This window comes from Schistocerca gregaria, chromosome 7 (genome assembly GCF_023897955.1).
Source record: "Schistocerca gregaria isolate iqSchGreg1 chromosome 7, iqSchGreg1.2, whole genome shotgun sequence".
Classification (NCBI taxonomy): Eukaryota; Metazoa; Arthropoda; class Insecta; order Orthoptera; family Acrididae; genus Schistocerca; species Schistocerca gregaria.
The window spans coordinates 143,588,844-143,614,117 of record NC_064926.1 but is presented as its reverse complement, the minus strand read 5'-3'; the positions used below and the strand labels follow the sequence as shown (position 1 = coordinate 143,614,117).

At 48.4% G+C, this 25,274-nt stretch overlaps 1 protein-coding gene across 2 annotated transcripts in view; it reads right to left on the bottom strand.

Moving 5' to 3' along the window:
- Positions 1–25,274, bottom strand: part of LOC126281537 (polyamine-transporting ATPase 13A3-like) — a 383,790-nt gene that overhangs the window by 105,687 nt on the left and 252,829 nt on the right. The window lies entirely within an intron of this gene.

The following is a 25,274-nucleotide window of genomic DNA, read 5'->3' as shown; positions in this document are numbered from 1 at the left end:
ATTAATGGTTGTTGACCTAAGTACGGTAACAGATCTGTTGGTTGTATAAGGGGAAATTCGTTCACAATAAGGCAGATTGTCAGAAAAATACGCAGGTGACAAGTGCTTTCTCCTGTTAACACCCTTTTTCCTGTACGTACACTCACGGAAGTCGAACCAAGTCACTTACTAATGATACTTGAAATCCATCTTTGCAAATTATTAAAAAATACGTACTCATTTTACCATACGTCTTTGGTTCTATTCACTTAAAATACCACCAATTTTCTGGAATAACACGTATTTGCACTTTAAAAAAAACCGTTTTAAGAGGTACTGAAGTATAATTTCCGCTTACGTCCGAAAGAGTCATCTACATCTACATCTACATCCATACTCCGCAAGCCACCTGACGGTGTGTGGCGGAGGGTACCCTGAGTACCTCTATCGGTTCTTCCTTCTATTCCAGTCTCGTATTGTACGTGGAAAGAAGGATTGTCGGTATGCTTCTGTGTGGGCTCTAATCTCTCTGATTTTATCCTCATAGTCTCTTCGCGAGATATACGTAGGAGGGAGCAATATACTGCTTGACTCTTCGGTGAAGGTATGTTCTCGAAACTTTAACAAAAGCCCGTACCGAGCTACTGAGCGTCTCTCCTGCAGAGTCTTCCACTGGAGTTTATCTATCATCTCCGTAACGCTTTCGCAATTACTAAAAGATCCTGTAACGAAGCGCGCTGCTCTCCGTTGGATCTTCTCTATCTCTTCTATCAACCTTACCTGGTGCGGATCCCACACTGCTGAGCACTATTCAAGCATTGGGCGAACAAGCGTACTGTAACCTACTTCCTTTGTTGTCGGATTGCATTTCTTTAGGATTCTTCCAATGAATCTCAGTCTGGCATCTGCTTTACCGACGATCAACTTTATATGATCATTCCATTTTAAATCACTCCTAATGAGTACTCCCAGATAATTTATGGAATTAACTGCTTCCAGTTGCTGACCTGCTATTTTGTAGCTAAATGATAAGGGACCTATCTTTCTATGTATTCGCATCACATTACACTTGTCTACATTGAGATTCAATTGTCATTCCGTGCACCATGCGTCAATTCGCTGCAGATCCTCCTGCATTTCAGTACAATTTTCCATTGTTGCAACCTCTCGATACACCACAGCATCATCTGCAAAAAGCCTCAGTGAACTTCCGATGCCATCCACCAGGTCATTTATGTATATTGTGAATAGCAACGGTCCTATGACACTCCCCTGCGGCACACCTGAAATCACTCTTACTTCGGAGGACTTCTCTCCATTGAGTATGACATGCTGCGTTCTGTTATCTAGGAACTCCTCAATCCAATCACACAATTGATCTGATAGTCCGTATGCTCTTACTTTGTTCATTAAACGACTGTGGAGAACTGTGACAAACGCCTTGCGGAAGTCAAGAAACACGGCATCTACCTGTGAACCCGTGTCTAAGGCCCTCTGAGTCTCGTGGACGAATAGCGCGAGCTGGGTTTCACACGACCGTCTTTTTCGAAACCCATGCTGATTCCTACAGAGTAGATTTCTAGTCTCCAGAAAAGACATTATACTCGAACATAATACGTGTTCCAAAATTCTACAACTAATCGACGTTAGAGATATAGGTCTATAGTTCTGCACATCTGTTCGACGTCCCTTCTTGAAAACGGGGATGACCTGTGCCCTTTTCCAATCCTTTGGAGCGCTTCGCTCTTCTAGAGACCTACGGTACACCGCTGCAAGAAGGGGGGCAAGTTCCTTCGCGTACTCTGTGTAAAATCGAACTGGTATTCCATCAGGACCAGCGGCCTTCCCTCTTTTGAGCGATTTTAATTGTTTCTCTATCCGTCTGTCGTCTACTTCGATATCTAACATTTTGTCAACTGTGCGACAATCTAGAGAAGGAAGCACAGTGCAGTCTTCCTCTGCGAAACAGCTTTTGAAGAAGACATTTAGTAATTCGGCCTTTAGTCTGTCATCCTCTGTTTCAGTACCATTTTGGTCTCAGAGTGTCTGGACATTTTGTTTTGATCCACCTACCGCTTTGACATAGGACCAAAATTTCTTAGGATTTTCTGCCAAGTCAGTACATACAACTTTACTTTCGAATTCATTGAAAGCCTCTCGCATAGCCCTCCTAACACTGCATTTCGCTTCGCGTAATTTTTGTTTGTCTGCAAGGCTTTGGCTATGTTTATGTTTTCTGTGAAGTTCCCTTTGCTTCCGCAGCAGTTTTCTAACTCGGTTGTTGTACCACGGTGGCTCTTTCCCATCTCTTACGATCTTGCTTGGCACATACTCATGTAACGCATATTGTACCACGGTTTTGAACTTGGTCCACTGATCCTCAACACTGTCTGTACTTGAGACAAAACTTTTGTGTTGAGCCACCAAGTACTCTGAAATCTGCTTTTTGTCACTTTTGCTAAACAGAAAAATCTTCCTACCTTTTTTAATATTTCTATTTACGGCTGAAATCATCGATGCAGTAACCGCTTTATGATCGCTGATTCCCTGTTCTGCATTAACTGATTCAAATAGTTCGGGTCTGTTTGTCACCAGAAGGTCTAATATGTTATCGCCACGAGTCGGTTTTCTGTTTAACTGCTCAAGGTAGTTTTCAGATAAAGCACTTAAAAATATTTCACTGGATTCTTTGTCCCTGCCACCCGTTATGAACGTTTGAGTCTCTCAGTCTATATCAGGCAAATTAAAATCGCCACCCAGAACTATAACATGGTGGGGAAATCTACTCGAAATATTTTCCAAATTATTCTTCAGGTGCTGAGCCACAACAGCTGCTGAGCCCGGGGGCCTATAGAGACATCCAATTACCATGTCTGAGCCTGCTTTAACCGTGACCTTCACCCAAATCATTTCACAATTCGAATCTCCGTCAATTTCCTTCGATACTATTGCACTTCTTATCGCTATAAACACGCCTCCCCCTTCACTGTCCAGCCTATCTCTGCGGTATACATTCCAATCCGAGTTTAGGATTTCATTACTGTTTACGTCTGGTTTCAGCCAACTTTCTGTTCCTAGTACTATATGGGCGTTGTGACCGTTTATTAATGAGAGCAGTTCTGGGACCTTTCTATAGACGCTCCTGCAGTTTACTGCAGTCATCTGCACGCACATTCTCCAGGCAATCCATCGTGTGGCCTATCCGAAAAGATCAGTGCCCAAACGGAGTAATACCTCGAGAATGTGCATAGAGTCCACACGACACTTACAAATGTAAGCATAAATCTGACAAAAATGCTGTAACTCAAAATAACATTTCAGGATCTTTTGAAACACAAAACGGAAATCAGCCAAAAATGCTGTTTCTAAGAATCACAATTCAGTATTGTTTGAAAAGAATTTTTTCACATCTTTAAGCAAACCAAACTATTGCATTTATGGATTCATCCATCACTTGTAAGCAGAACGACTCCGTATTCTAATTTGAGCAACAAGCAAAGTGCTTTTGGTTCTACTAAAATTGGTTCATTTCGAATAGGTTTTCGACTTATTGTGTTATCGTCATGAAAGAACTGACTAGGGCCCGCAATAGGCACTAGTGTGCAGGAAACCAAACCTTAGAAACAAAGACAGTATCAACAGACGCAGGATCTTTGGTCATGACATTAAATGAGAAATGTCAAATTGACAGCTAATAACTTGTGTTATGCAATAAACATGTCAAATTGCAGTGTTTAATTGCAATTTAGAAGACTGATAGTTTCAAATACAGTGAACATAACGAAAACACACAATATTGAAACATACAATCTGTGTGAATTTAAAATTAACGGTTGTATGGAATAACAAAAATGGTTCAAATGGCTCTGAGCACTATAGGACTTATCATCCGAGGTCATCAGTTCCCTAGAACTTAGAACTACTTAAACCTAACTAACCTAAGGACATCACACACATCCATGCCCGAGGCAGGATTCGAACCTGCGGCCGTAGCGGTAACGCGGTTCCAGACTGTAGCGCCTAGAACCGCACGGCTACAACGGCCGGCCCAGCTTTCGTGGTGGACGGTAGACGGTAGGGGTTTTAAAACATTTTCATTAGGTTTTCATAAAAAAACTGATATTAACTATTTGTAAGTAGTTATTATTGTATGTTTTAACTTGCAGTAACTCTGCTTTATGAATCTTGTAAAGTAAAGTGACTTCCCATATTTATAAATCACCATTCAGGAGGAACAAGCGGGTAGTCAGAAAATTTTACTGCCATCAAATGGGTGGTACTCATGCTCTAGCTGCTGCAGCCTCACCTGTTTTACCTTACATAATTTGCTACAATCAGTGCAAATGAATTTACAAACAGCAGTATTACTGTTTTAGTCTTGCTGTTGAATAACAAATGGGCCTTGGCGTCTGTTAGATAAAATGAATTTTAGTAATTATATAATTTTTTACTCCAGTTACGGAGCACAATTTTTTCTTATTAATACATCAGGTTACTAATTTCGGTCAGTAATAACCATTTTCAGAGCAGAATACACACAATTTGCGTATCATACCGATTTGACGTGTATGAAAGTAATACAGTCACTATAATAAGAAAAAAGTTCCGTCGTATACCTATAACATTTAAGTTCCACATGCACAGTTGTGACTGAATCTTCTTAGCATAATAAGTCTCTTTATAGAGAATGAGATTTTCACTCTGCAGCGGAGTGTGCGCTGATATGAAACTTCCTGGCAGATTAAAACTGTGCGCCCGACCGAGACTCGAACTCGGGACCTTTGCCTTTCGCGGGCAAGTGCTATACCAACTTTTTTTACCATCTTTTTTTTAAAAATTAAAGAGTGTTCAGTTGTGAGTAGGTGGAGACAAGGCGGGCAGGGGTCGGAACCCGAGGCCTGGCCGCAATGCCTCCCCCTGAATCACTCCCTCAAACAAGCTTTGTGATTTATGTTTTATTTTATTATTTTTATTATGTTTTTTTTCTTCGCCAGGAACAGGGTAAATGAACAAAAGATCTTTATTGGTACAAACTTAAATACAAGAAAAATGCCATCCTTCGGCGAAAATAACACAAGATATGATACTCGTACAAGGTGAGCAAGTTTTTTAGTATGAGCAAGGTGTAGGAAAAAAAAACTAATAATACTGATGGAAGCTAAGAGGTGTAAAGCAATTTACAGTGGAGTGAGGGAAAAACCAGTGTTTATCTGGTGTAGTGCATAAAAGAAAGGAGGCGTGTGTCAATGCGCCTACTCCACTATGGGTTACAATGTAGAAAGCAGCGCGAGGGGTCTCAGTTGTAAGCAGGGGGGGGGGGGGGGGGGCGGGAGTGCTGTCGGTGTGTGGTACCATCCAACTGAGCGGGGGTGACGTAAAGATCGCGTGTAGGTAATTAGCGAAGAAGGCGCGGTAGCGCGGTCGCTGTTCGACTTCACTGTGGGCGGTTTGTAAGTACTGCCAGAAATCAAGGAGTGATTGGTCGCCATCATTATACATGTAGGTGATGGTCCATCCCTTGACCCATACAATCGCATGATTTTTTGTGGCGGGGAAATAAGTATTCTCAGGATGGATAAAAGACCATGGGTCAATCGAGTCCGGCGGAACCCGGAGGTAACAGGCAACGAACTGTCGGGCAAGTTTCCAGACGTCACTGGTGGCAGCACAAGTCAGTTGATGGACATCGTCATCCATGAGGTGGCAGATGGAGCAGAATGGAGAGTCCTTTAGTCCGATGGCGTGAAGACGATGATTTGTGGCGAATTTTTCATTTGCGACTTGGTACCATGTTGCCCGGACGTTGGAGGGAAGAAAAGGCTGGTGGATGTGACGCCAAACCGTGGGCCACCGCGTGGACGGATGTCGCAGTTCGATATTGTTGCTGGATATGGAACGAAGGAGTGGGGTGTAAAAATCTTTAGGTCGAGGAGAACGCGTGGTCGGTAAGTGTGTGTCAGCATAACTGAAGTCGACGATGAAATGAGAAATATGCGTCAGATGGTGCTTGATGTGTCCGACTGGTACTGGTGGTGTTATGGTCGAGGGCACAAGAATTTCCAGCAAGCTGCGCGTAAGGGAGGTGCCCCGTGCCAGTGCTTGTGCATGGTGGACATGTACAAGGACGCCGCGCGGAGTCGCACATTGACAAGACCGTGGCCACCCGCTCGCGGGGGAAGGGTGGGCGCGTCGTAGCGGACCTTAAAGAGCGTACAGGCCGTAAGGAAGTATCCGAAGGCAGCCTGGAAGCTGCGTCCAATAGTTGATGGCAGCGGGAGGACCTGTGCAATGTGGACCATTCTGGACGCCACATGTTGATTGAGGTATTGGACACGTTGTAAAGAATCGAGTCGTCGGAGAAGATTTTGTCGCACCGTCGAGCGGATGGTTTGGAGAGAACGCCGAAAATTGATGGCAGCGGAGCGGCGCACGGTGGAGGTGAAAATGATACCAAGGTATCGTAGTTTCTGTACACACGGGAGAGGTGCTAAGTCGTCGTGTGAGAGGCCGCGTCCAATGGGCATCGCCGCGGATTTAGTCACATTCATGTTACTGCCCGCTGCAGTGCCGTACGTTGATATCAAATCAAGTACCGTGTGTGTTTCACTCCGTGAGCTGATCAAGAGAAGGAGGTCGTCCGCATACGCACGACATCGAAAACTGTGCTGTCGCAAAGTGAGACCAGAAAGGTGGCTTGTCAGACTCCCGATGAGTGGCTCCAGGCTGATGGCATAGAGTAGGGTCGAAAGTGGGCAGCCTTGCCGTACGGAACGTCGGATCGCCACTGGTCCCACCACACGGCCATTAACCTGAATCAGCGACTTGGCGGTGCCGTACAGGCGCCGGATTACGTCGATAAAGGCTGGTGGAAAACCCATGTGGTTCATCACGGAGAACAGAAAAGGATGCCACACTTTGTCGAATGCGCTGTCAAAATCAATGGCAACCACTGCGGCGCGGAGTCTGCACGCCGCTGCCAGTGCAATTAAATCGCGACATTCTCCTGTGGCCGTTTGTATATTAACTGAGCCGCCCGGAGTTGTCTGTTCCGGGGATAGAATGCTAGGCAGGACCTTGCGGCATCGCGTTGCCAGGAGGCGTGTAAAAATTTTACAGTCTGCGTTAAGCAGAGTCAGGGGACGATAATGTGCTGTCGTCACATCTGGTGTCGGTTTGTGGATGGGTATAATAATTCCCGTGACGAAGGACGGCGGTACGGCGTTCCCCATCGTCAGCAGTTCATGAAACATCGTTGTCCACCGTGACGCCATTAGTGTGAAGATAGCACGATCAAATTCTATCGGCAATCCGTCGACACCAGGTGACTTATTCAGAGCACCTTTTTTGATTGCATCGTGGATTTCGTCACGCGTAATTTCCTCCATCAGCTCACCCGCTTCGTCGCTGGTGAGGGTGCGAGTTACGTGTGGTAACACAGACTCCTCAGCGTGGTTGTTGGTAGTCTCCTCCTGGTACATTGTGTGGTAGTGATCGACAAAGGCACTGACGATTTCGGCCTGGCAAGTGACGTGCTGGCCGCGACAGGTTGTGATCTCGGTGATGAGTTGTTGTCGCCGATGTTTCCTATCGGAGGCGATATGATGCATGGTCGGATGTTCCTGTTCCGCCGAATCTTGATATCGGGTTCGCACCATAGCCCCCTGCAGTCGACGGCGTGTCAAAGTTACAATTTGGGCCTTAATCCTGCTGCGTTCCCTCTGGGTGTCGGGTGTGGGCGGTTGGGCGTCCAGGTCGCGGAGAACGGCGTAGAAATAGTCGGTAGTGTGCCGGCGCCACATAGCAACTTCCTTTCCATACTGAATCAAAGTACGTCGAATGGCATGTTTGGCACATTCCAGCCACCAGGTCAAGGTCGTGCAGTATTTAGGTAAGCGACGTTCACAGGTGGCCCATGTCTCGGTAACACGTTGAAGGCATTCAGGATCATGAAGATGGGAGGTGTTTAGCTTCCACGGTGCACTACTACGCCAGACCACTTGCTTGGGGAAGAAAATGTTGCATATGTAGGCACAGTGGTCCGAAAAGGCCAGGGGCCAAATTTCTGCACCTTGGACTGCAGGTGTGAGTTCCCGAGAGACGTAAATTCTGTCCAGGCGGCTCGCGGAGTGACTCGTCTGGTAAGTATGTCCAGGGCCGTCGCCGTGCTGAACTTCCCAAGTGTCGCGGAGCAACAGATCTCTGACGACAAGACGCAGTTCTTGACAGGTGTTGTAGTGGGGCACTTGATCTTTAGGGTGCAAGACACAATTAAAATCACCCCCAAGCAAGTAATGGTCGCAGCGTCCAAGAAACAAAGGAGCGATTTCTTCTGAATAGAAGAGTGCCCTGTCGCGTCTGCGGGTGGAGCCTGACGGAGCGTAAATGTTGACGATACGCGTCCCCATGACGGTGACGGCCATGCCTCTGGCAGATGGAAGGTATGTGATATCGGTCACTGGAATGCCTTCTCTGGCGTAGATGGCTACGCCGCGTCCCAGGTGGTCACCAGGAGAAGGATAATTGTTATATCCCGCGACGTCTGGAAGTGTGGCCAAGCTTACTTCCTGTAGTAGTGCTATATCGACGTCCGACGCCAATATCATCTCCCGCAGCAGTTGAAGTTTCACAGGTGAGCTGATGGTGTTAGTGTTGATCGTCGCTATTCGGTAGGTTTGGAGCCGTCCCCCGCCGTGAAGGGGAATACCGGCGGAGGATGAAGAGGGGCGAGGCAACGGCGAGTCGTGCCGTGCGCCACCTGACGGCGTTATCAGCGGCGTAACGATACTTCCGTCTGGGGTAACTCTGTCCCCAGCGTGTGGTCCGCGTCCTGATCGACGTCCTCACTCCACACCATTGAGGGCTCTGTCGTTGTGATGGTCGTACGTTCCACTTCAGTCGTAGGGGCGGAGGACGTTTCGGCGGCAGTCGCATCGGTGGAGTCCATTGGTTCAGGAGCACCTGAGCGAGCCAGTAGAGTTGGCATCGAAACATCCACAGTCGGCATCATGTTGTCATTCGTATCGTCGTGTAGGTTCTCTGAGGCCTCGCCGTGTCGGACGACCTCTGGAGCATCAGGGGGAGGTGATCCGTCTCGTTCCAAGACCGTACGACGCCTCCTCTTGCGCCTCTTAGGTGAACGTTGTTTGCGGGTTCGTCCCTCTGTGTAGGAACACGGAAGGGAGTCGCGTCGCTCTGAGAGGAAGGCCGTCGCGGGAACGTCAAATGAAGGGGTGTCCATATGTTCAGGCTGGTGGGTGTCGGAAGTCGTCGCTGTTGGTAGTGGCGCCGTAGTAACGTCTGGCTTTGAGCGCGACGTGTCGGCCCCGGCGGTATCCATAGCAGCTGGAAGGGTCACCGGTACATGGTCCGATGAGCGGTGACCGGTGGGAGGAGAAGAGAGCGCCGATGCGTAGGCGATCGGTAAAATCGTCGTCGGAGCCGTAGGTGCCACGGTAGCGCCTGGCAATTGGGTGATCCGTCGCTGAAGACACTCAGATCTGAGGTGGCCTTCTTTTCCGCACCCGGAACAGGTCTTGGGTTGGCCGTCGTATATGACAACCGCTCGGCACCCACTAATTTGCAGGTAAGATGGCACGTGGCGATGGAGGTCGATGGTGATCTGCCGTACACCGTTAAGAACGGGGTACGTTTGGAATTGCGCCCAGCGTTCGGCAGTAAGGCCGTGTGCAGTGCCATTGGGGCGGAAAGCCGCGATAACGTCTTCCGCCGGTAGCTCGAACGGGAGTTCGAAAACTCGTATGGTGCTCATTCCTAAGCCGGCATGGTCGACAGTGACCGCTTCGACATTGCCGTCGGCGTGGCAAAGGCGTAATCCATGGTTGGTGTCACACCGCGTCGTTGACAACTTTCACGTACACAGTACTGCTTAATATGGACAAATGGACGCCCAAGATGTCGGAAGCTGGGATCTTAGCAACGTCGCGTAGGAAGCGTTCCACTTGCAAGGCCTTTGGTCGTGCGTATTCGTTGCAGAAGTTGAATCGTAAAGTTGATTTTCGAAAACGATTGGCCATGGCTCTAGTGCACGTAAGCGACACGTAAGTGACGGCCGCTGAAATGTAAACAACAGCGAGCGCGCGCGCTCCGCAGGCGGAAACAAACAACACGTCCGCACTGCACGGCGGCGAAAGCCGGACTGTGACCAACTGAGCTACCGAAGCACGACTCACACCCCATCCTCACAACGTCCACACAAAACATCCCCCAGGCTGTGGCTAAGCCATGTCTCCGCAGTATCCTTTCTTTCAGGAGTGCTAGTTCTGCAAGGTTCGCAGGAGAGCTTCTGTGAAGTTTGGAAGGCAGGAGACGGATACTGGCAGAAGTAAAGCTGTGAGTACCGGGTGTGAGTCGTGCTTCGGTAGCTCAGTTGGTAGAGCACTTGCCCGCGAAAGGCAAAGGTCCCGAGTTAGAGTCTCGGTCGGGCACACAGTTTTAATCTGCCAGGAAGTTTCTCTTCATAGAGTCAGCATGCGTGTTACGACTGTGCATATGGTACCTCGATTTATATGTATACGACGAACTTGTTTGGCTCATTATTGTGACTATTATTTTTACACATCCCGACTGGATATGATTTGCAAACAGTATGCACTCGGCTCTGGAGATGTCCATTACCGACCGAAATTAATAACCTGATATATTTAAAAGGACTGTGGGCCTTAACTGAAATAAAAAAACATATAAACAAATTACTGGATCACTGGGAAAATTTTGATGCAGCTATGTTGAAACTGCCGGTCGGAGTGGCCGTGCGGTTCTAGGCGCTACAGTCTGGAACCGAGCGACCGCTACGGTCGCAGGTTCGAATCCTGCCTCGGGCATGGATGTGTGTGCTGTCCTTAGGTTAGTTAGGTTTAATTAGTTCTAAGTTCTAGGCGACTGATGACCTCACAAGTTAAGTCGCATAGTGCTCAGAGCCATTTTTTTATGTTGCAACTCGGAAAGTTCAGTAGTGCAAGACTTGAGAGTATTCGCTAATTTGTTGAATGGCTTCCGTAATTACGGTACAGTATGCAAGTTTTTAGTTCTGGCTTTTACTCCAGAGTGTGATAAAGATAGAATTAAACCTTTATTTATTTATTTCTTCTGTAGAATGTCGTCAACTGTTCACTACAACACATTTTATTGTTCCGTTTGAATATCCCGTTTCGACGTTCTCACGGATGTGAGATGACACGCATGGAATGGAAGGCAGCTTGTTGGTGTGTTACTGGATGTTGTGAAGAAGAAAGTGTATCAGTATGTGTTGTAGTCGGTTTTCTGTGAATTTATAAACTATGTGTGATTGTACTGAGACTGGCTTAAAACCCAAGAAATTTATAGATTTTTCAGAAAAGAACTAAAATTATATTTAACTCTAGACGACATGGAGCATGTTTTGAGCAGCCGTTCTCCTGTATGACGGCATCGACTTGGTGTAACAAGAGACACTGATTCATCGGAACAGGCAACACGTTTTCACTGATACACGGTCTAATCTCGATCGTTCAGTGCCTACCGCTGCCGTAATTGACGATGTCATTTGGTCGACATGTGAGCACACAGTGGTTGTTTGCTGTGCGAAGTTCCACGTTCAACAATCTCCGTTAAGCGGTTTGCTCCGAAACACTTGTGACTACACCAGTGTTGCACTCCGTCGTCTTCGAATCTGCCACAGATGGCCGCCTGTCCTGCTTAACAGAGCGGGCAAGTCTCCGAAAGCCACCTACTGTGACGAGGCGTCGACTTACAGCACCTTGTCGCCTTTGCCTGGCTTCACAGTCGTTTCAAAGATGCTAACAACAGTAGCACGCGAAGATTCTCGCACGTTTCCAGGCGCGGAGCCTAACACTCCGTCTCTTTGTCAAATTCACATATGTTACTGGGTTTCCCCATTCACGGCGAGTATCGTCGCTAAGCGATTCCCCATTCCCCTCTGCTCCACCTGCACACTTTCCTTACTGAGTCATGCACTCACAACACCTCCAACCGGCGTTCAGTCTCGCATTGGGCATTGGTCATAATTCGATGGCGCTGCAAATGTAATAATATTTTTTAGTGTGCGACAATGTGAAGTTGGTTCCTTGATGGCTTTGAGAATCGTCGTGGCACTTTATGCGATTTAAGTGTGCTTTTTTTCTCACTACGAAACATTAATTTGAAGGGCACCATGGAAATTATGATTTCTAAACCACTTTTTCGGTGACGGATTAAATATTGTTTTCTGAAACTTTGGCAGCGTATTGGAATTCATTCCTTGCGGTACACCGGCCGCTGTGGCTGAGCAGTTCTAGGTGATTCAGTCGGGAACCGCGCTGCTGTTACGGTCGCAGGTTCGAATCCTGCCTCGGGCGTGGATGTGTGTGAAGTCCTTAGGTTAGTTAGGTTTAAGTAGTTCTAAGTTCTAGGGGACTGATGACCTCAGATGTTAAGTCCCATAGTGCTCAGAGCCATGTGAACAATTTGAACCTTGCGGTACTGGGTTCTTGCTCTTACTTTATTGTGGCGGCCACCCTTTAAACGTGAGGATTGACGAGATTATCGGTGATCTTGCCTCCAATATTTTCTCATACAATAGCAGTTTCTTCGGGAATTATTTCATTTGCATCGATATGTGATGGTGGACGTGCATGTCACGCGGGATCTGTTGTTGTTTGTCATTCTTGTAACTACGCTCCTCACATGATGCACCGCCCATAACTGTTGAAGTTTTTGTTTTCGTTGAATATGTGGGCAAAATTAAATATATTACACACATTTTTATGTCAAGTATTAGTATTGGTTTATTATAGACTAGCTTAGTGCATGCCGCTTCGGTCCCGTTTGCATAGTCATTACAACAAAAATAATTTTATAAATATGTGTTATACCTACTGAAAAACTAATATATTAAAGATCCTTCTCTTTTTCTATGCAACTCTGACAAAGTCGATTTGCTGTCGCGACTATTAAATAGCTAATTAAGGACACACAAGCATAATGTTTTCCGAATATGCTTGGCTGGAGCCGAAGATTTTTTTTTTAAATCCTGCCTTTTGAGTTCTTGTGGTATTTCCACAGAAACTTTCAGTTTGTGTTACTAAGTTCTTTATTTCTAACCGAGAAGTCAAACACCAGTTTCCAAAAAATTTAGCTTTAAATTTTTTTTTAATAAAACGAAATACTTTCATACACATTTTCACCCCATATTTCACCTCCTTAGGGACTGTATTTCGAAAAACACTGAAACACACATTTTTTATTTCAGAACCAAATACAAATTTTCATGGATGTAGCTTCAAAAATGCTTTCATAATGAAACGTTTCCACAAAAACTTTCATACGCTGTTTCACCTCTTTAGGGGTTGAACTTCCAAAATCACTGAAACAAGTATTTATTTATTTCTGACCAATAAACCAAATGCCAATTTTCGTAGTTCTAGCTTTAAAATTTCGTTAGTTGCGACGTATTTTAAAAGAATCTTTCATCGCCTGTTTCATACCTTTCGGAGTTAAATTTCGACAAGTCCTTCATAAATATTGCTTACAGTATAAGATCACCACCCTCTTCAAAGTTCAACTTCCTATCCTTAGCGGTTTGGGCTGGGCGATAATGAGTCAGTGAATCAGTCACGACACGTAAAGACAAATTTCGCAAGAATGTCAGACTTTGGAAAATACCCACAGCCGTGTCGCATTGTTTATCATCAATACTGCTTAATGACATTTCTGTTATAATGGTCATTATTGTTTTTATGTGACTTCGCCCCCCCCCCCCCCCTAAGATGTGATATAAAGAATTTCTTTCCTCTCCCGACCTTAAAATAAAATCCATTTTCTTATAAATATGGAACGCCGTTAGTTATGGTTTGTGTTAATACTGCATTCACATCCTTCTACTGCACAGGTATTAATTGTAACTTCCGCTAATTTCTTAAATGAATTTTAAATTTAGCGTCATGCAATTCAAGTTTTGTATTTCTGATGTACAATAATGTTCACTGTAAAGTAATAACATGTTTTATAATGTATTATGTATTGCTTGCAATTAAATACACTCCTGGAAATGGAAAAAAGAACACATTGACACCGGTGTGTCAGACCCACCATACTTGCTCCGGACACTGCGAGGGGGCTGTACAAGCAGTGATCACACGCACGGCACAGCGGACACACCAGGAACCGCGGTGTTGGCCGTCGAATGGCGCTAGCTGCGCCGCATTTGTGCACCGCCGCCGTCAGTGTCAGCCAGTTTGCCGTGGCATACGGAGCTCCATCGCAGTCTTTAACACTGGTAGCATGCCGCGACAGCGTGGACGTGAACCGTATGTGCAGTTGACGGACTTTGAACGAGGGCGTATAGTGGGGATGCGGGAGGCCGGGTGGACGTACCGCCGAATTGCTCAACACGTGGGGCGTGAGGTCTCCACAGTACATCGATGTTGTCGCCAGTGGTCGGCGGAATGTGCACGTGCCCGTCGACCTGGGACCGGACAGCAGCGGCGCACGGATGCACGCCAAGACCGTAGGATCCTACGCAGTGCCGTAGGGGACCGCACCGCCACTTCCCAGCAAATTAGGGACACTGTTGCTCCTGGGGTATCGGCGAGGACCATTCGCAACCGTCTCCTTGAAGCTGGGCTACGGTCCCGCACACCGTTAGGCCGTCTTCCGCTCACGCCCCAACATCGTGCAGCCCGCCTCCAGTGGTGTCGCGACAGGCGTGAATGGAGGGACGAATGGAGACTGTCGTCTTCAGCGATGAGAGTCGCTTCTGCCTTGGTGCCAATGATGGTCGTATGCGTGTTTGGCGCCGTGCAGGTGAGCGCCACAATCAGGACTGCATACGACCGAGGCACACAGGGCCAACACCCGGCATCATGGTGTGGGGAGCGATCTCCTACACTGGCCGTACACCTCTGGTGATCGTCGAGGGGACACTGAATAGTGCACGGTACATCCAAACCGTCATCGAACCCATCGTTCTACCATTCTTAGACCGGCAAGGGAACTTGCTGTTCCAACAGGACAATGGACGTCCGCATGTATCCCGTGCCACCCAACGTGCTCTAGAAGGTGTAAGTTAACTACCCTGGCCAGCAAGATCTCCGGATCTGTCCCCCATTGAGCATGTTTGGGACTGGATGAAGCGTCGTCTCAGGCGGTCTGCACGTCCAGCACGAACGCTGGTCCAACTGAGGCGCCAGGTGGAAATGGCATGGCAAGCCGTTCCACAGGACTACATCCAGCATCTCTACGATCGTCTCCATGGGAGAATAGCAGCCTGCATTGCTGCGAAAGGTGGATATACACTGTACTAGTGCCGACATTGTGCATGCTCTGTTGCCTGTGTCTATGTGCCTGTGGTTCTGTCAGTGTGATCATTTGATGTATCTGACCCCAGGAATGTGTCAATAAAGTTTCCCCTTCCTGGGACAATGAATTCACCGTGTTCTTATTTCAATTTCCAGGAGTGTAATTATGTTTGGAATACCTGTTTCACATTAAAATAATAAATGAAATCATATTCCAAACATGCCGTTCATTTCAGCCATTTGGTGGCGGAACGTGTTTACCTTGTAATACACCGCACGGTGAGAGCCAGTTTGGCATCTGATGTTGAGGAAGAGAGAATTTTTACTAGCTATTACGTATCCACAAGGTATGTTATTCTACTCATGCGTCACCACAATTACTCTAAACACTGTTATTTTATAAAATGTCTGTTCCGTGCATTTTAACGTTAGTTATTTGTACCACAGCTCTCTCTGATGAGGCAGTTAAAGCGAAACGCGTCATAGGGATTGCAACAAAAAGAATTTAGTGGCCAAGGCAAGAGTACTTTATTAACCCAAACATGGGCTCAAACATAATGAAAGACTTTATATCCAAAGTAATGAAAGAGACTATAATTGTTAGGCTCATCAGTGTTTTTCTGCTGATTGACAAGGAATGCGTTGAGTGCGAGGTCGCAATAGGTCAATGATGTTTACGGCAATCGACACACCACGTATTGTCTACCACGCACCCACATTACCGGCTGATATCGGCAACTGGAGGTAAGGAATAGTGAACACGGCATGAGACTGTGGAGATTAGGCGAATCGCTTAGTCGACAAGTAACTGACGACAGTGCTGCACTGCCAGTGATGTTGATACAAGGCAAAGCAATGGCAACGATAAACAAAGCAAACATTGCAGTATATCTACAACAGTCACCGAAGCTGACATTTAGTCGGAAAGGAACCCAAGGAATTTCGCAGAATCAGAAAGAAGTGGCAGATGAAATATTAGTGTTTCTGGAAGTTGAGTCAGTGGAATGTGTGCTGTCGTATACGCTCGACTGCGCTGGAAATATACTAGAGGATTACAGTGACGACGGTACACGATTAACAAGTGAAAGTGATACTGTAACAAATGTCCAGCCGTACAGTTCATCGTCCTTGTGAGACAAGGAGTCACGTCTCCAGTGAAACTTAAGAGAGGGCAGTCGTTGTCCACGGAGCGAGCACTAAACATAATTACGAACATGGAGGATCATCCCCAGCATTGCTAAAAAAAAATTATGAGCAGATTTCGAATAGGACAGCAGCAATATGACCGTGTGGTACATACAAAAAACTAAAGATATTTAAGGGAGGACAAGGCGCATTTGTTAAAAAAAATGGTGTTTGTGCGTTTCAGTGATGTTCGATACAATTTACAGGACGCGCGCTATGATACCTACGTTTTGCACATCAAATTGCATGCGATATAGATTACAGTGATGTCAAGGGAAGGAAGGGACAGTTGCATAACTTCAAGCAGTGCTACAGAACTGGAAGACGTAAGATAACGAAATTTCAAACAAAGCGTGAAGTTGACTATGCACAGCAAACTGCGAAACTGCCTGAAAGTTTGTAGAAGAGGTAAACGAACTTATCCCATTGTTCAGTAAGGAATTTGTTTTCAACTCCGACAAATCGGGATCTGGAGAGAAAATGCATATGAAATGAACTCTGGAAATTAGAGGTACAAAGAAAGTTGTTTCAAGATGAACTTATATCTAAATCTTAACGCATTCGTATACAATTATGCACACCGTTAATCTGGATAGTAAATTGACTAGACAGTTATGTATTGTGCTGCGAGAACTTGGAGGTGCCCTGCCCCTTACGATTCTTTCTCGGGTGCGTGATCTTGTAAGGGTTGCAGAGAATATTTGCGTCACTGGAAGCAAGAGTGGGAAAATGCGTATAAGACAACTACAACTACGATATGAGCCAAAAGCTGGTCAAAATAACATGCCTTTGCTTGATTCCTGGTCTGAGTATAACAGTCATGCTCCTTTAGAGCAAACTATCCCTCCTGAAAAGTGTGTGACATTGCATTTCATGCCACCTGGAACCACTGGACAAATTCTGTCTCTGGATATTTGTTTTCCGTGCCTGTAAAACGTGTTAGCGCATTGTCTCCAGCTACTTCTTAAAGGGTAGCCAGTTTCACGATAACCTCCACGAGAGACTGTTTCGCATTCGAGTGCTTGCCATGTTCTCATCACTTAGTTACACCAATGTGTTCGTATTGTATTGTATTGTATGTTAACCGGGGGCCTAGAAACGACGAAGAGGCTCCGTCCCCGCCGCAGACGCAGTGGTCCACAACCCCACGACGACTACCGCAGTCCACTTCACCCCACCGTCGCCCCACACCGAACTACTCTTTCAGGGTTATTGTTGTCCGGTTCGGCCCCTGATGCACCCTCCCACCTCTCTCCACCACCAGGGAACGTCTCACACGAGACGAGTGTAACCCCTATGTTTATGTGGTACAGTAATGGTGGTGGACGCGTAAGTGGAGAACTTGTTTGCGCAGCAATCGCCGACGTAGTGTAGCTGAGACGGAATAAGGGGAACCAGCCCGCATTCGCCGAGGAAGATGGAAAACCGCCTAAAAACCATCCACAGACTGGCCGGCTCACCGGACCTCGACACAATTCCGCCGGCGGATTCGTGCTGGGGACCAGGCGCTCCTTCATAATCCGGAAGCCCGTGCGATAGACCGCACGGCTAACCGGGCCGGCTACACCAATATGTTTAATATGCATTCTTTAAGAGTGGGTAACTAGCTCGACGTCCTGCACAGTTTGTTACTCGCAAGGAGCTCGCCTTCGATCTCGATGGTGCGAACCTTTGTGATTACTGTGACGCGCCATTTATCATTTGGTGTTCATGGCGTAAGTCAATGGTTTATTTTGAACGTTTCCTCAGTGTCGACGATGTCCATTTTGTGAAGTGTAATACATATATCCCTTTGATCTCTCTGACACTTATCTGCTGTCGACCTTGAGCCGTGGTGTGTCCCTCTGGTGGGAGAGGGATAAAAGTTGCTGTTCACGTGCACTTAAGAGGCCCTATGAGCTCGCCAGGGGGTCAGTCGAGGTCAGTCTGGGTGAGTCTGGAGTCTGTCTGGGGTCAGTCTCTCGTCCCCAACTTGTTAGTCTGTCTCTCGTCCGAATCTGTGGCGCAGTGAGATAACACAACGAGTGGTCGCCCGGTCGGGGGGCTGAGTTCCTGCATCTGAGTCTGTGCGTTAGGCCGTCAGTCTCCTCGAGTTGCTCAGGCAACGATCATTGACGGTTGGATCGATCGGTTGGTCGGTCGCGCACTGGGACACAAGATAACTTGTCCGCCTTGAGCGTCGGCGCACGTGAGGTCGCCATGTGAGTCCAGTGGGACGCGCCGTATAGACAAGGGCAGTGGCTTCGCGGCCGACACGAGAGCAACAGGAGTCAACACACAGCATCGGTCTGGCCGGTGCGAGCTGCGACGCCGTGGGACGGGAGATCGACGCGCCTTCCTGCGTCCGTTAAAGCGTCTGGCAGCGGACGGTTCGGGAGAGCGATTTGGGGGCTCTGCGCCAGGCCTTCTCGAGAAATCGCAGTTTATTAGAAGTTAAGTGATTGGTGATATGTTGTTTGATTTACTTGTTAAATTCTACTTGTTTTCTTTGTTTTGGGGTCGTCCCACCATTCTTCTCTGTTTGCCCGCCCGCGGGAAGGTGGTTATTTATGAATAGTGGTCCGTTTTTTCCCTTGTGGAGTTGAGACGGGTTAGAGCAACCTGCGGTTTGGGTTGTTCGGTAATCTACCTATCAATCTGCCGTACGTTAATAGGCGCGTCTGTCATGTTTGTCGGATTCGGTGTGTTCACGAATTTATTGTAACTCTTCAGGTTTTCCCGGCGATCTAATGACATCTTGGGTTGTCGGGTGTTCTGCCAGATATCAGCGTCATACTTGCACGACATTTCGGTCACGTAGCTCGTAATCTTCATCAGGTGCGACCTGAGACTGCTCCTCGAGTGGACCTGGTCCAGTATTCATGCCTATGGCCTTCCCCCTCCACCAACGGCTGCAGGCGCTTCCTCTGTGGTCCGCGCCCATTCCTTGCGACCTGCTAGAGCGTGGCTGCTCCGTTTTCCGTCCGCTGCGGTTCTAAGTGTTCCCTCTGCGGTCCGCGCCCACCAAAGCCGCTCCTGGGGTTTCATTACGGTCTGGGGTACCAAGCGTTCCGCCTGCGGTCTGCGTCCGCTCACCATGACCTGTTGGAGCGTTGCCGCTCCGTTTTTCGTCCGCTGCGGCTCTGGATGTTCCCTCTGCGGTCCGCGCCCACCAAACCCGCTCCTGGGGTTTCGTTACGGTCTGGGGTACCAAGCGTTTCGCCTGCGGTCTGCGTCCGCTCACCATGACCTGTTGGAGCGTTGCCGCTCCGTTTTTCGTCCGCTGCGGCTCTGGATGTTCCCTCTGCGGTCCGCGCCCACCAAACCCGCTCCTGGGGTTTCATTACGGTCTGGGGTACCAAGCGTTCCGCCTGCGGTCTGCGTCCGCTCACCATGACCTGTTGGAGCGTTGCCGCTCCGTTTTTCATCCGCTGCGGCTCTGGATGTTCCCTCTGCGGTCCGCGCCCACCAAACCCGCTCCTGGGGTTTCATTACGGTCTGGGGTACCAAGCGTTCCGCCTGCGGTCTGCGTCCGCTCACCATGACCTGTTGGAGCGTTGCCGCTCCGTTTTTCGTCCGCTGCGGCTCTGGATGTTCCCTCTGCGGTCCGCGCCCACCAAAGCCGCTCCTGGGGTTTCCTTACGGTCTGGGGTACCAAGCGTTCCGCCTGCGGTCTGCGTCCGCTCACCATGACCTGTTGGAGCGTTGCCGCTCCGTTTTTCGTCCGCTGCGGCTCTGGATGTTCCCTCTGCGGTCCGCGCCCACCAAACCCGCTCCTGGGGTTTCATTACGGTCTGGGGTACCAAGCGTTCCGCCTGCGGTCTGCGTCCGCTCACCATGACCTGTTGGAGCGTTGCCGCTCCGTTTTTCATCCGCTGCGGCTCTGGATGTTCCCTCTGCGGTCCGCGCCCACCAAAGCCGCTCCTGGGGTTTCCTTACGGTCTGGGGTACCAAGCGTTCCGCCTGCGGTCTGCGTCCGCTCACCATGACCTGTTGGAGCGTTGCCGCTCCGTTTTTCGTCCGCTGCGGCTCTGGATGTTCCCTCTGCGGTCCGCGCCCACCAAACCCGCTCCTGGGGTTTCATTACGGTCTGGGGTACCAAGCGTTCCGCCTGCGGTCTGCGTCCGCTCACCATGACCTGTTGGAGCGTCGCCGCTCCGTTTTTCGTCCGCTGCGGCTCTGGATGTTCCCTCTGCGGTCCGCGCCCACCAAAGCCGCTCCTGGGGTTTCCTTACGGTCTGGGGTACCAAGCGTTCCGCCTGCGGTCTGCGTCCGCTCACCATGACCTGTTGGAGCGTTGCCGCTCCGTTTTTCGTCCGCTGCGGCTCTGGATGTTCCCTCTGCGGTCCGCGCCCACCAAACCCGCTCCTGGGGTTTCATTACGGTCTGGGGTACCAAGCGTTCCGCCTGCGGTCTGCGTCCGCTCACCATGACCTGTTGGAGCGTCGCCGCTCCGTTTTTCGTCCGCTGCGGCTCTGGATGTTCCCTCTGCGGTCCGCGCCCACCAAAGCCGCTCCTGGGGTTTCATTACGGTCTGGGGTACCAAGCGTTCCGCCTGCGGTCTGCGTCCGCTCACCATGACCTGTTGGAGCGTTGCCGCTCCGTTTTTCGTCCGCTGCGGCTCTGGATGTTCCCTCTGCGGTCCGCGCCCACCAAACCCGCTCCTGGGGTTTCATTACGGTCTGGGGTACCAAGCGTTCCGCCTGCGGTCTGCGTCCGCTCACCATGACCTGTTGGAGCGTCGCCGCTCCGTTTTTCGTCCGCTGCGGCTCTGGATGTTCCCTCTGCGGTCCGCGCCCACCAAAGCCGCTCCTGGGGTTTCATTACGGTCTGGGGTACCAAGCGTTCCGCCTGCGGTCTGCGTCCGCTCACCATGACCTGTTGGAGCGTTGCCGCTCCGTTTTTCGTCCGCTGCGGCTCTGGATGTTCCCTCTGCGGTCCGCGCCCACCAAACCCGCTCCTGGGGTTTCATTACGGTCTGGGGTACCAAGCGTTCCGCCTGCGGTCTGCGTCCGCTCACCATGACCTGTTGGAGCGTTGCCGCTCCGTTTTTCGTCCGCTGCGGCTCTGGATGTTCCCTCTGCGGTCCGCGCCCACCAAACCCGCTCCTGGGGTTTCATTACGGTCTGGGGTACCAAGCGTTCCGCCTGCGGTCTGCGTCCGCTCACCATGACCTGTTGGAGCGTTGCCGCTCCGTTTTTCGTCCGCTGCGGCTCTGGATGTTCCCTCTGCGGTCCGCGCCCACCAAACCCGCTCCTGGGGTTTCATTACGGTCTGGGGTACCAAGCGTTCCGCCTGCGGTCTGCGTCCGCTCACCATGACCTGTTGGAGCGTTGCCGCTCCGTTTTTCATCCGCTGCGGCTCTGGATGTTCCCTCTGCGGTCCGCGCCCACCAAACCCGCTCCTGGGGTTTCATTACGGTCTGGGGTACCAAGCGTTCCGCCTGCGGTCTGCGTCCGCTCACCATGACCTGTTGGAGCGTTGCCGCTCCGTTTTTCATCCGCTGCGGCTCTGGATGTTCCCTCTGCGGTCCGCGCCCACCAAACCCGCTCCTGGGGTTTCATTACGGTCTGGGGTACCAAGCGTTCCGCCTGCGGTCTGCGTCCGCTCACCATGACCTGTTGGAGCGTTGCCGCTCCGTTTTTCATCCGCTGCGGCTCTGGATGTTCCCTCTGCGGTCCGCGCCCACCAAACCCGCTCCTGGGGTTTCATTACGGTCTGGGGTACCAAGCGTTCCGCCTGCGGTCTGCGTCCGCTCACCATGACCTGTTGGAGCGTTGCCGCTCCGTTTTTCATCCGCTGCGGCTCTGGATGTTCCCTCTGCGGTCCGCGCCCACCAAACCCGCTCCTGGGGTTTCATTACGGTCTGGGGTACCAAGCGTTCCGCCTGCGGTCTGCGTCCGCTCACCATGACCTGTTGGAGCGTTGCCGCTCCGTTTTTCGTCCGCTGCGGCTCTGGATGTTCCCTCTGCGGTCCGCGCCCACCAGTCCCACTTCTGGGTGTTCCATCTTCGGTCTGATGTTTTTATCTTGCCTATCATCTTGAGAGGCGATATATGTGTACTGTAGAGCACGTTTGCCAAGCCGGCTGCGGTGGTCTCGCGGTTCTAGGCGCGCAGTCCGGAACCGCGTGACTGCTACGGTCGCAGGTTCGAATCCTGCCTCGGGCATGGATGTGTGTGATGTCCTTAGGTTAGTTAGGTTAAAGTAGTTCTAAGTTCTAGGGGACTGATGACCACAGCTGTTAAGTCCCATAGTGCTCTGAGCCATTTTTGAACGTTTGCCAACCTTGTATAATTTTATGTAAGATTGCGTTTCATGGGACTTTACTTAAATGGTCATTTTAGTATAAAAAGGTGCCACCCTTCCACCATAAGATTTTTCTTAGAAGTTAAAATCAAGTTGCACCTCCGGTGGCAAGTTAATCTTTTAATGTTAGTGTTTTGTACCATTTCCATCCCTCCTATGGGGTGCATAGTTTGTGTGCTTGTGTGAATTGTTAAAACTTTACTTTAAGGTAATCTGGTGTGTTGCAGATTTGCACCTGTGTAGCCTTTCAGAGGTTGTTGCGAGCGGTCGTGACTACGGCCGCGTGAAAAGTGAACGGCAAGGTTCTCAGCCTGAAAGGTCATACACTCAAAAATTTGTTTCTTTCTGCCTCTGAATAAATTGTAACTTGATATTTAGAGGGTATCTTAATCATAGCTAACACTTGGTTTAAGAATCATGAAAGAAGGTTGTATACGTGGAAGAATCCTGGAGATACTAAAAGGTATCAGATAGATTATATAATGGTAAGACAGAGATTTAGGAACCAGGTTTTAAGTTGTAAGACATTTCCAGGGGCAGATGTGGACTCTGACCACAATCTATTGGTTATGACCTGTAGATTAAAACTGAAGAAACTGCAAAAAGGTGAGAAATTAAGGAGATGGGACCTGGATCAACTGAAAGAACCAGAGGTTGTACAGAGTTTCAGGGAGAGCATAAGGGAACAATTGACAGGAATAGGGGAAAGAAATACAGTAGAAGAAGAATGGGTAGCTCTGAGGGATGTAGTAGTGAAGGCAGCAGAGGATAAAGTAGGTACAAAGACGAGGGCTGCTAGAAATCCTTGGGTAACAGAAGAAATATTGAATTTAATTGATGAAAGGAGAAAATATAAAAATGCAGTAAATGAAGCAGGCAAAAAGGAATACAAACGTCTCAAAAATGAGATCGACAGGAAGTGCAAAATGGCTAAACAGAGATGGCTAGAGGACAAATGTAAGGATGTAGAAGCTTATCTCACTAGGGGTAAGATAGATACTGCCTACAGGAAAATTAAAGAGACCTTTGGAGAGAAGAGAACCTCGTGTATGAATATCAAGAGCTCAGATGGCAGCCCAGTTCTAAGCAAAGAAGGGAAGGCAGAAAGGTGGAAGGAGTATATAGAAGGTTTATACAAGGGCGATGTACTTGAGGACAATATTATGGAAATAGAAGAGGATGTAGATGAAGACGAAATGGGAGATACGGTACTGCGTGAAGAGTTTGACACAGCACTGAAAAACCTGAGTCGAAACAAGGCTCCCGGAGTAGACAACATTCCATTAGAACTACTGACGGCCTTGGGAGAGCCAGTCATGACAAAACTCTACCAGCTGGTGAGCAAGATGTATGAGACAGGCGAAATACCCTCAGACTTCAAGAAGAATATAATAATTCCAATCCCAAAGAAAGCAGGTGCTGACAGATGTGAAAATTACCGAACTATCAGTTTAATAAGCCACGGCTGCAAAATACTAACGCGAATTCTTTACAGACGAATGGAGAAACTGGTAGATGCAGACCTCGGGGAGGATCAGTTTGGATTCCGTCGAAATGTTGGAACACGAGAGGCAATACTGACCTTACGACTTATCTTAGAAGAAAGATTAAGAAAAGGCAAACCTACGTTTCTAGCATTTGTAGACTTAGAGAAAGCTTTTGACAATGTTGACTGGAATACTCTTTTTCAAATTCTAAAGGTGGCAGGGGTAAAATACAGGGAGCGAAAGGCTATTTATAATTTGTACAGAAACCAGATGGTAGTAATAAGAGTCGAGGGGCATGAAAGGGAAGCAGTGGTTGGGAAAGGAGTGAAACAGGGTTGTAGCCTCTCCCCGATGTTATTCAATCTGTATATTGAGCAAGCAGTAAAGGAAACAAAACAAAAATTCGGAGTAGGTATTAAAATTCATGGAGACGAAGTAAAAACTTTGAGGTTCGCCGATGACATTGTAATTCTGTCAGAGACGGCAAAGGACTTGGAAGAGCAGTTGAACGGAATGGACAGTGTCTTGAAAGGAGGATATAAGATGAACATTAACAAAAGCAAAACGAGGATAATGGAATGTAGTCAAATTAAATCGGGTGATGCTGAGGGAATTAGATTAGGAAATGAGACACTTAAAGTAGTAAAGGAGTTTTGCTATTTAGGAAGTAAAATAACTGATGATGGTCGAAGTAGAGAGGATATAAAATGTAAACTGGCAATGGCAAGGAAAGCGTTTCTGAAGAAGAGAAACTTGTTAACATCGAATATAGATTTATGTATCAGGAAGTCGTTTCTGAAAGTATTTGTTTGGAGTGTAGCCATGTATGGAAGTGAAACATGGACGATAACTAGTTTGGACAAGAAGAGAATAGAAGCTTTCGAAATGTGGTGCTACAGAAGAATACTGAAGATAAGGTGGATAGATCACGTAACTAATGAGGAGGTATTGAATAGCATTGGGCAGAAGAGAAGTTTGTGGCACAACTTGACTAGAAGAAGGGATCGGTTGGTAGGACATGTTTTGAGGCATCAAGGGATCA